This window comes from Amia ocellicauda, chromosome 1 (genome assembly GCF_036373705.1).
Source record: "Amia ocellicauda isolate fAmiCal2 chromosome 1, fAmiCal2.hap1, whole genome shotgun sequence".
NCBI classification, from domain to species: Eukaryota; Metazoa; Chordata; class Actinopteri; order Amiiformes; family Amiidae; genus Amia; species Amia ocellicauda.
In genome coordinates this window covers 40,134,338-40,147,305 of record NC_089850.1, presented here as the reverse complement: position 1 = coordinate 40,147,305, position 12,968 = coordinate 40,134,338, and the positions used below count along the sequence as shown (strand labels likewise).

The window sequence follows — 12,968 nt, the reverse complement described above, 5'->3', positions numbered from 1 at the left end:
AGAGCAATAGAAAAGGGTCCAATCTATTACAGAACTGATACCACTACAGGTAATGGCCGATACCATTTCCCATCCCCACAAAATAAGTCAGAGCTTTAGATTGTTTGGAGTCTTTATATTTAGAAGACAATTTTTATTGCACTTTCTGTTGCATTGTTTTCCAAGTAGGTTTCCAGTGGAGTAAATAGCTATTATCTAGGTATCACTGTGTAGTCCATGTGTAACTTTAAGTGAGTAGAGACATACAAAATGTGTACTAATTAAGCAACTAATTGGTTCAATTCAATCATTTAGAACTCAGTTGAAACTAAAACCAGAAGACTGTCTGCAGAGCAGGTAGTGAGACATCTGGCATTGCCCCTTCAACGAGAACAGCATGACAGGGTGAACAAACTGACCACAACAAAGTTGTATTCAATTAAGCAAGCCTCTTTTCTGAAAACCTAGACAGATATATCCACCCTCTGCTACTGTCAGAAACCACACGGAATAACACAGAATACCACAGTAAACAGTGAATAAACTGAATGACAGTTCAATATACAAAAGACATAGTGAGCTATTCCTTCGTTTTACTTGAATAGCAGTCACTTGTTTTTCTATGTCTGCATGCCGAACAGTGTTATTTTCAGTGCGCATCCTCACTCTACCCTATATTTGCATAAAAATAGCTTGCAGGCACCGTGTAATTGTATTGAATGAGCTATCCACATTACTTGCCTGGTAATTTCCTTGTAGGAATAATGACTGTGTAAATGACTGTTGAAGTAGGATGATGTAACATACCTCACATCTGAGGTATATTTGTCCCCTCTAAATCACCAGTAGCACGTTTTCATTTTGTATTTAGCAATTAGCCAAAATATGGTAAATTAGAGACTATTGCTATGAAGACAAAAGTAATAAAATGGAAATTATAGATTAACCCAGAGAAAAACATGAGAAATCAAGAAATATTACTTTTTTTTTAATACAATATATACATTATTATGTTTGGGGAGAGGGGTATTCAGGATTCCATGGAAAGCATAAGTAACTTTATGTAGCATTAACTATAAAAAAAAAAAATGAATCATTGGGTCTCAAGTAGTTTAGATTCTCCAGATTTAAAGTGAGCCCTGCACACACTAGCTATTTAATTAGTTATGTAGCCCTTCAATACAAGAAACATAAGATAGTTTACAAATGAGAGGAGGCCATTCGACCCATCATGCTCACTTGGTGTCCATTAATAACTGAGTGGTGCAAGGATCCTATCCAGTCTGATTTTAATTGTTCTCAGATTTTCAGCTTCACTGGGGAGTTTGTTCCGACTCTCTGTGTGAAGAAGTGTCTCCTGTTTTCCGTTTTGAATGCCTTGAAGCCAAATTTCCACTTGTGTCCCCGGGTGCGTGTGTCCCTGCTAATCTTGAAAAGCTCCTCTGGTTTGATGTGGTCGATGACTTTCATGATTTTGAAGACTTGAATCGAGTCCCCACATAGTTAAATACAAGCTTGTTAAAAGTGCCTCACTAACCTCACTAACATTTGGCTTTATACTGTAAGTGTATAAAGCCAAATAAAGCAGAAACAAAATCAAAGCCATGTGTTCTGTATCCATGGATCTCCAACTAGTTGATTTTAAAATGAATTAATTGATTAATTAATGCAGTTATCTTTTATTTGCTGAAGTCATATCTCTAAATTCAAGCTAATTTCTCATAAAATAAGCTTTGCCATAATCAATATGATCCCCTATTTTTCATTAACCACATCCCAGTGCACTTTATATAAGAGCACAGAAAACTGGTTTTATCCAGTAGTAATTAACAGGAAATACAAACACACTGTACGCAAAACAAATGAATCAGACACCACAAATACTGACTCTCCCCTGATTGTTAAACAGCCTAGAAACACTCCAAACTAGTTCCACCACCAGGTCAAGAAAACCAACACAGTTAGCACAGATAAAAAGAGAACATGAATGTGACTCCTGCTGCTGAAATCGTAAATAAGCAATTATCAAATTTTCTTTGTCGTCAAGCATGGGAATTTGAAGGTGAATTGGCTCTCCACTGGAACGTGGCATTTCTTTAGAATTTGCTTCATTGATTCTTAATGCACTATTCTAATTTATTCGTCTGATGTGAAAGTACATAAGGATCACGTTTTATTTGAATGCATTCAGATCAGACACTTTGCATCTCTCAATTTTATGTATGAAAATGGGAATGGAATTGCGTATGTATGCATGCGCTGAGTTCCCCATCTTGAAAGTGCTAAGAGCCTGACAGCTGCCTGCAGTGATTACCGATTATCTGTACACATTCACCTGTTTATTGTCAAAGCGTTGCGATATGACTTGCGGGTCACACAGGGTTACCCTTCATAAAATAAGCCCTGTGGATCACTGTGAATACATGCAGATATTTCCATGTTAAGCATTTCGAGCATGAGGATGAGCACTAGGGATGTTGTCCAGTCAATCCAGGATCGGAGCCCGATGAAAGATCAGTGTTATCTATGTTGCCGTTTCATCCGTCTCTGTCACAGGCTTTTACCATTAGTCATTTCCTACTCAGTAGTAGTTTTCCCACCAGAATGGAGGAAGGGTTTTCTTAAACATGTTGATTTTTCATGGTTTTCTAGCTGAGCTGTCTCTATTACAACACAGTGTGGAGATGTAGCTGTAATTGGGACAGTTCCTTCACAGATGTACCCCCTTTTATCTATAGCTTAACTATCTACAGTTTACAATGTATATAGTCACATTACACAGAGTAACAACTGGAGGTTAAGCAGCATTTAGACTTTCATACTGATAATTAGATTCAGCACTTGCAGCACTGGAAAATGGAGAATATAACACTCATTGAGGCACATTTATCACAGATTTTCCTGGTGTGTTGAGCTGTAAGTTTAATATAACTCCATGTGTCACCTATTGCAACACAATGGGATGTGTTTTCTTGGACAATTTTGAAATGCATGTGATGTTGCAGAAATATTGTATTTTCCTCAGTTGTTTTCAAACTGAGAATCTTAAAGAAAGAGGTTTGCATATTTACTGTAGTTTCACCTTTGGTTTTCCTTAGTAATGCAGGCTGTGTACTGCTCTTACATGAAGGGACCTGGAAGATCTCTTTTGAGAAGTCTGGACATTAAAAAAAATAATAATAATAATATATATATATATATATATATATATATATATATATATGTATATATGTATATATATATATATATATGTATATATGTATATATGTATATATATGTATATATATATGTATATATATATGTATATATATATATACGTATATATATATATATGTATATATATATATATGTATATATATATATATGTATATATATATATATATATATATATATATATTCGTACAATAACAGTAATAACACATCCAATGCCAATATACACTGGGGAAAGTTTGTGTTATTTTATATTGCCACTAGAGGGACTCATGTTGTAGGTCGTTGCATTGCTGTTTTTATTTTTAGAGATGAGGTTAATAACATAACACCATTTGTACCCTTTACAATAATTGTAAATATGTACAATAACAATACAATACAAAAACAAGCAATCACAACATAATATCAACAAAAAGCAAAGCTATAATTCCATGAGCAGGAACTGTTAGGTAGAATCAGTGCAATCCCCTCTGTTAAAGTCACTGTAGAAAGACTGTGGTCTCACTTTAATAACAGCAGACACGTCTCAAACAGAACTTTGGTCCTCTTTTGGGAGAAGCACAACACAGTGCAGCAGAAAAAAACATGCGATTATTCCTCTAGAGTTTGCCTGACCTTTCCGTTTTTAAATGTTGCTTTCAAAATGAATATTGTTTCAGGAGTGTAACCATCCTAATTAAGATGTGGAATGAAGTGGTTAGTTATGTAAATTGTGGCTTAACCCTCCGGGCTGAGGGGATGACAGTACTGGAACTTCCCCCACCAGGAGGGACGCTGGGAAGGTATGTTAGATAGCAGATGTTTGTAGTTTGGTGGGCGGACATAAGTGGGAGGTTGGGATTATCCTCTCCCAATCTTTCATTATGCATTCAATTGATTTGTCATCTTTGGGGACCATTGCTGTTGTAAAGGGCTGTTAATCATGCAAAATACTAATTGAGTCTACTGGCAGATTTATTCTACTGCTGATTTTGTCATGACAGGGTTCAATGCAAAATCAGTAGAGGCCTGAACTCAACATTCTGTAAGAGCAAATTATTAGTGAAACTATTTTTACCACAGCGGTATGCGTGACTTACAGTCCTGAACCGAAAGAGCCAGGTAGGACTATTTTAACAGTTGTGAACACACACTCAACCCCCTCTGGAAAATCTATGTAATTGGGTTAATTATATTCAGTTAATTATTATTCACTTTATCAAAATATCAATGAAAAGAAATCTAATGAAATCAAATAGTAATAAATAGATGTACAGTTTATAGTTGGGAAAAAGTGTTCATTGTTTATTTCTATTTCCATCTCAATTAAGTCTTGTTACATTACATGAAAAGGAATGTATATTCATACTTTCCCTGTGCTGTGCTCCTGTCAAAAATAAAAAAGCTATGGAAATGGACATTCCTCCTCAGTGGGAAACATTTCTGTTTAGACAATTAACAGGACATTAGCAGATGCATTTACATTGATTTAAAAAGAAATCCCTCTAACAAATAAAATATGAAAGTAGATGCATTAATTTTAATAACCAAAAATAATTCCCAGCGACTAGCAAATGTGACATGTTGTGAATTTTAATAAATCATGAGAGTGCCTATTCTCTGCATTTTATTTATTTATTCAAAGTATAACAACTTAAACCTCAGATGGTTTACATTATTTAACTTCATTACAACCACAACATATCTGTTTGATAACTGGATCTTATACCTTTTATAGCTAACAATAGTAAGTATGCCTTTTGGTACCACTGCTGTGTAGGAAATACAAAAACTAACAAAAAGAAAACCCTGAAAAATGTAATATAGAAATGTAACTGCAATAATGCTCCACTGAGGTTTCATCAACTTTACTTCTTGGGTCACACTTTATAATAAGGTGCTGTGATTCCTCATGAATGAATATATGAATACCACAGCATAAACACATGAATATGTCATGCACTTCATCTGAGTTCTTATGTTAATCACATGTATAACAGAGTTAGGGTTTAGGGCTAGGGTAAGTGCAGGTTCATGTGCTCAACATCAGAACTCAGATGATGATCATGAGGTACTGATGTTTAAATCCTATTGTATTCATATATTAATTCATGAGGAATCACTGCACCTTATTGTAAAGTGTTAGCACTTCTTGTATACTACTTTTTTTTTTTACATCTTTTTAAGTAAACAATTAAATCATGTTATTTTGCTTCGGTGTACCAATGAAATAGAAAAAAACGTAATTAAAGTTTTTGTCATATGTGGTCCTCAAGGATCTGGTTCTTATTCTGCCTGAGTTAATTAGTTAATTGAACTAATTATTCACTTAAATGAGCAAGTTTAACCCCTTTCCATGGCTTATGCTGATGAGGATCTGAAATGTGCTGTTGAACCGGCAGAAGAGTGACCTTCAAAGACTAGATGTGAATTGGTGACCTGCACTAATGTAAACCTTTACCGCATTTATTGTTTTCAAAGTTTTATGATTATTATTTAAGATTGGGTTTCACAGATAAAATATAGTTATAATGCGTAAATACTGTATAGCGTAAAAACCCCAATTCACTTGCTACTGATTTACAGCTACCTATAGCAAATTTAAAATCAATGTCAAATTAGTCTTCTCTAGGCTTTATATACGATGTGCGTGTTATTATTATTTATGCCCTTACCCAGGGTGACTGAAGAACTAAATTTAATATTTCTACATACATTTCACATTTCTAGAGTTTTAAAGCTGACTCTGTTTCTCTGTTACTCTTTGGACCGGGCAAAGGCTGACACAGCCTCTCTCAACAGTATAGATTGTTTCAATCATTTCAAATATAGCTATCTTATCTCTAAGGCTCTGCATACTATCGTTGCCCTGCATCTTGTTGTTTAACAAAACTTGCTGTGTTAGCATCCTTGACCAATAGGTTATTAATTAATAAAGTGTATGTAGTATGTAACTTAAATCTCTTGTTGATTAGTTACAAGTTGCTCAGTAAGCTTATATGCACCAATCAAGAAGGAAAGAACGGTCTTCTCTGCCCATAAAATACCAAATGTAACTTAGAATTGTTGAGACTGTCTGAGGAAACAGGTCAGGCTCCCCTGCAGCTGCTGGAATTAACATAAGAAACATATTTATAACCAAAGAAGCTGAAGATGATAAATATAAATCACAAACAGTCTGATTGCGTGCACTCTTGTTTAACTGTCATTGGATAATTTCAGCAGCCTTAACTTTTCACTCACACATGAATGATTTACCAATTTAAACTTTGTTTTCAAACAGACTTGTTAATTATCACATTTTAAAGCTTTTCAGCTCAATGGGCTCTACAACTCTGGGACCTTTGCCTAGCCCCCTCCACAGGCTGAAGTTTCTCACTGTCATGTTGCATTGTGTAATTAGTGTCCAAGAGTTGCCAATTGAACCGCATGTGTTACAGAAATTCAGAGTGTTCCGCTGATAACCTCTCGCTATTGTGATGCTGTCACAGGGAATCTGTGCAGTGTGTTATTAAACAGACGTGTCAGGATTTTCCTCTAGCAAGCACTAGACACTCATCGGCTGCAGATACCAGCTTGAGTTGTAAAGTGCAAGTCTGATAATGGCAAACTCTTTCAAAATTCAAGCTCTGCATCAAGAATTATTTCAATCTCATGGCCACTGGAACAGCAAAAGATACAGTGCGCTCTATTTCATCTGTGAAGGAAAGTCTTCCTTTTGGAGTGTGATAAAAATACTTTGGGAACTATGTTCACGTCTATGAAAGATTACAATTTACAGTTATTAGATGCATCAAATAGATATTATAAGTACTTTATTTTCTTTATTATGGAACCCAGTTATATGGATCACTTGCCAAACTATGGTATTTCCTAAATAGTTTTTGTTACAGAACGGCTAATTTAATTGCTGTTGTTGTCTCTCTGCTTCCCTTCCTCCACAGTTCCCTCCTTTTCATCCCTTGCCCCTAAGGATCTTCCCACTGAGGTCAGGACCACACAGTCCCTGTCCACCTTCCAGCGATTACTCAAGACACATCTCTTCAGACTGTACCGGTAATATAGCATCTTATTTCCAGAGCTGTTCAGAACTCCTGTAATTTTGCACTTAACTTTTGCAGAACTATGCTTCAACATGCTCCTGCTTACTTAGACATTGTTGGATCTCCTGTTGTTTACTGTGATGCCCCCTCCCTTTAGCTCATATCCAGGGCTTCACTGCATCATGTCCACACTTGTTAGATGTTTGAACTAGGATGCATACCTTGTATTGAATTGTATTACTACACTTTTGTAGTGCTTGTGTAAAACGTCACCCTGATTAAGAGTGTCTGCACCAAAATAAAATATATTTAATGATTTAGTAGATCTTCTCTCTGTCCGTGTGTGTTTGCCTGTGTGTGTGATGGAGAGGGGGACCTTCAAACACATCCCTATAGGGTTTCCTTAACAAAAATACTCTCAGTTAGTGTCAGTCAAAGATCCTTTAATCCCACAGAGAGTATTTCAACATTTCAAACAGCCTTGAAATAGGTATTTGTAGTCAAGAGCCAATAAAAGGTTGAATTCTCTGCATGTCAAACGAAACACATTCAGAGTCTCTGATTACAATGCATACATGTTGCTCTCAACTACTATTAATTTCTTACACCAAGTAATCAAGGAACAACTTCTGTAATATCTACATTAACCTTGCCATCTGTTTTCAGTAATTTATACCATTAGAATCACTCTCTCTTAAAATGGGAATTGCCATTTTAAGACTATAAATGTCTAAAGAGCAACATAATGGCATAACTCTGAATAATTTCTGGATATCCAGCAAAGGCAGTTCTTATATTTACCTGATTATACTTAAATATATTTCAATGCAGCATGTAACCCAGTCCTTCTTTAAAGTCCTATTATGTATAGAAAATATAATGCTTTATCATAAATGGATGTTTCAGTTCATGACATTTTCTTTTAATGAAAATACTTGCATATCCTCAGTTTCAAATGCTGTTATTAGTCCTACTATAAAAGCTTAATGGGACAATCTATAATGTGCATTTTTTAGTTGTTTAATTTTTTATATTATTTTGACTTACTACCTAGTCCCAACATTTTTTAATTTACATATGTCAAACACTGGTAGGTCAAAATAAAGTTTTAAGCCTACTTTTGGGTATGCATTCAGCTTATAACATCCAGAGAGGATCTGAGTTAGGTTAACCCAAATCAATACTTCAATCCGAGTATGGGAACTTCAGTGCATTTTTGCCACAATTCCCATTTTAAATGCAAAGAGTGTGATAATGTTCATCCATGATTGTTAATACTATGGTATGACAAGCATATTTCAAACGATAAATCCACTATGAAGGAAAGGATGATCTCCTTATGCTCTTATTTATTTTGACCTTCTCATCTTCTCCTCAGTGCTTGTGCTGAAGTCTGCTATAATCCCATTCAAAGCCTACATTTTCCAGCTTAATTATTTCATCATTATTTCTGACAAACAGCCTGCCATTCACTCTACAGTACCAGAGAGGGGGGTGTCAGGTGTATAAAGCCTGGCAATTACACTGAGAGAAGACAAGCGAAAAGAATGAATTAAGAATCGATGGGCAGCTACTCAAAATCCTGCTGCTTAATTGATGACAACCAGGAAGGCAGCTGTTACACAATGAATCAATCAATACATATCAACTGGATACCCCTTCTGTTACAATGTCTTCAAGAAGAGTGTCTGGGAGAATACCCACAAACTGGTCAAAGGGTGGCCATTTTCTACTGGACTGTTCATTTACAGACCTGGCCTTAGTTGAGGAAACTGCTACATTTTAGGGAGGTTTGGTTCTTGTAGAGCCATTGTTCTCCTGCCCAACCAACACATTACAGTGACCAAACCATTCATAATTTGAGAGAATTCAATGTTATTAAGGATACAGATACTGGAAATCTACCATTTTGTTTGCCTCTTTATTTCTTCCCCAGTTTGTCTAGAGGAAGACATCATTGAGTCAACATAAACACCTGGGTCCTTTTCATATGTAGGTTTTTTTAAATCAGTGCTCCCGTCTGATATATTTATAATGGGTGTGTGCATGTGTGGGATATTTCCAACAAATCCCTGCAGAAGCACTCTGTTTGATCCACTTCCTGAGACTCTTACACACCGATTTTGGTGCCAAGAAAATCCTTCATTCCCGAAGACCAGTCTGGCTGATGTTCAACATCCATGTGTAAGCACACTGCTGTTTGTGTAAAGCAAAGCACACAAACTTGATTCTATTCATGTTTTGCAAACACTATGTATAGTTCCAGATTAAACCAGTTCACTTTCCAACCTGGGTGTCTGTTTACTTATATGTGGTCTCTACCCGTCCTGTGTGTATATAGGTTTAAAGAAAAAAACATTAGTGTTTGTATTGATTTTTGAGTTTGAGTATGAACAACAATATAGTCTGCTTTGAAGCCACTGGACAATGGTGTCTATTAATATTTCCATTAAAATGGTTTATGAAGGGACAGTGGGCTTCATTGTTTGTAGCACCAAATGCAGGTGGAAAAGGCCAAAAGCTCAGAAACATAATTTGCTGCTACTGAGATCATAGCAACAGCACAATAAAGTTATGGTGCGCCTGCAAGAAGGCAGATTGCTTTTACTGGTGTGTTGGCAGCCAATTGATACGCAGGTTATAATTACAGATGAAGAATATGGAAAGAAAAATGTAATTGCCGCCTCATTAAGTAAGCAAGCTCTTTATTGAACATAGTTGTTGACTTGAGAACAAAGCCTTCATTGATGTGAAGCAACTAGCTCAAAAAAAAAAAAAAGCCTCATGATATCAGTAAATACAAAATACAATAAAAAAGCCTGGTATTTCATCAGCACAACATGAGCAGCAGTTCTGGGATGACTTGTGTTTCTGTAGGAAATGTCTACAAAATGAATTCAGAAGAACCTTATTTATTGTGCCTCTTCTATACATGTAATTTATTCAGTTTTTCTGGTTTGTATGATTCTGCATTATTCAGAGTAGGCTGTTGACAACCTTAAATCATGAATGAACCTGTTGTTAATGAGCTTACATATAGCCCATCTCTTGGAGGTCAGCTGATTAATCTTTGTTCTATAAATTATAGTGAGGAATGTTTAATGTACTAGTGCAACAAATTACCAGTCTAGCTGTAGACAACATTTGCAAAAAAAAAAAAAAAAAAAAACCTTCAGTGGGCTATTTACATTGATTTGTGCACTTAATTACGTGTAGAAAACTATTACATAAAATATAAATATATTTATATTTCAAAACAAAGGTTTTACATTAGAATGGAATCCACTGAACATTTTCATACGCTTTCATGATCCATGTACAGTGGATATAGGAAGGATTTTTCACATTTGCTTAGTATGTTACAACCTGAAATTCTGATGCATTTAAATTTGAAAATGTTCCCTATGATTTAAACAACCCATTCCACACTTGAGGTGAAAAAACAAATCAATTCAAAATAAAAATCAGAGAAGTCTTCATCAGAGACCCTCTTTGCTATGCCACTCCTATATCAGCTCAGGTGCAACCAATTGCCTTCAGAATTCACATAATTGGAATGGAGTTTCTTGTGCAATACAAGTGGTTCACATGATTTCAGATTAAATACACCTGTCTGCATTCAAAGCAAAGATATGATCATGAAGACCAAGGAGCTTTCAAATCAACTCCAGGATAAAGATGTGAAAAGACTCAGCTCAGAGGAGGGGTATACAAATATTTCAAATGCATTGAATATTCTTTGGATCATTAAGACTTGGAAGGTTTACGGCACCACCCAGAATCTGTTAGAGCAGGCCGTCCTCCCACATAGAGCAACCAAGTCAGAAGGGCATTGGTCAGAGAGGCCAGGGACAGCTCTGAAAGACCTACAGCGATCCATGGCTGAGATGGGAGAAAATGTCCATGTGTCACCAATGGATAATAGCTACGGTACACCACACATTTGCCCTGTATGGAATAGTGTCATGAAGGAAGATTTATTTTTGAAAAAGCCCATGTAAAATCCTGTTTGGAATTTGCAAAAAGATATAATGAGATTCTGTGGTGCAATGAAAGAAAAAAATGAACTATTTGTCTAAAAGCAGTGTTATGTCTGGCACAAACCCAACCCAGTACATCACCAGGTAACACCATCCTTACTGTGAAGCATGGTGGTGGCAGCATCATGTATAGAGATGCTTTGCAGCAGCAAAGACTGGGAAGCTTATCAGGGTAGAGGGCAAAATGGATAAAGCTAAATACAGGCAAATTCTTAAAAAGTAAAGCCTGCTTCAATCTTGCAAAATACCTAAGACTAGGATGGAGCTTCACCTTTCAGGAGGAGAATGACCACCAAAACACAACAAAAGCAACATTGGAGTAGCTTAAAAACAACAAAGTGAATGTCCCAGAGTGTCCCAGTCAAAGCCTGGACTTGAATCTGATTGAAGATGGCAAGACTTGAAGGTTTCTGTCCACCATCCTACTTGACAAAGCTTGAACAATTTTGACAATAATGTAAATATTATTCTGATTAATAATGTTCTTCTTCTGCTTACTATTATTATTATTATTATTATTATTATTATTATTATTATTATTATTATTATTGTAGTACAGCACAATATCCTTGATAAAAGGATAAACCCAGGTTAAACTGCCATATTGTATTACACCTGAGACATTTAATAAATATTATTGTTGATGATGCTGTTGTCAGGGGGTTTTGTCACATGCAACTTCTATTGTGTATACCATGCGCAGAACATTTGCACCTTGCAATTTATTTTCTCCTCCTTCCAGTAACACAGATTTCAGTTATATATTTAAATTTTTCACTTCTTGCATTTGCATGTTTAATTATTTTTACTTACTTGCTTTACCACTGGTGAAAATGACATTCAACAATGTTTACAGATTATACATTACATATGACAGCAATAAATGAGTATAGCCGTCTCTTGATGTATTCTTCAATACCTACATTATTTCCAAAGTTTTACATTTAGCAAACTTAATCAAGGCCTTTAATGCAATAGAAAACAGCCTTAATGGTTTTCAGAAAATGAGGCTGCTGTTCTTTTCTCATCCCCTGTCTACAGATAAAGTAGAGGACAATTGTAAAAAATATAGCAGTATGAGAAACATAGCATCTGCACAGGAAATGTAATGCATTTTTTATAAGAAGCTAATCCATTCCTTGTATAACTCAATATAAATCAAATTACCAGGTTACAATGCTGTCAGTTACTATAGTAATTAGATAGAGATTCTCTTCCCGGGGGCTATGGAGACTTAAAGGAAGGAAAAGGGAACAGTCACATTATATTTACACTCACATTTTCTTCACTCCAGTGAAAGATTAACTACTTCTTCCAGATTGTCAGTTGTTTCACTGAGAAAGGGGTTTGATGAATTAGTTTTTAAATGAAAAGCACAAGAAAGGCATTTCAAGGCAATGCTCACAAATCTATAATTTGTTAAATCAGCTGGTTTAATGCCTGGGATATTGTTTACCTGGTTTTCTCAATCAATAGCTAAACAAGAGACAATATTAAAATCCATGGAACTTTTCGAGGGACAGCATTGCCTCTATACTGCTCTGATACACTTTGATGTCAGCCTTACACAAATGCAGTGATTTAGATAACTGCTCTGCAGAGATTGTGGGCCTGCATCCCAATGGGGGCTGTCTGCTTTGCTAGCTAATAGATAAGGACGCGTCACGTTAAGATGCAATGAGATCATGGTCCTGGAACACCAATAAAATACAGC

General features: G+C 35.7%; 1 protein-coding gene across 1 annotated transcript in view; it reads right to left on the bottom strand.

Moving 5' to 3' along the window:
* The window catches only part of LOC136749949 (exostosin-1), a 248,487-nt gene that overhangs the window by 56,348 nt on the left and 179,171 nt on the right, over positions 1 to 12,968 (bottom strand). The gene's annotated exons all lie outside the window — the stretch shown is intronic.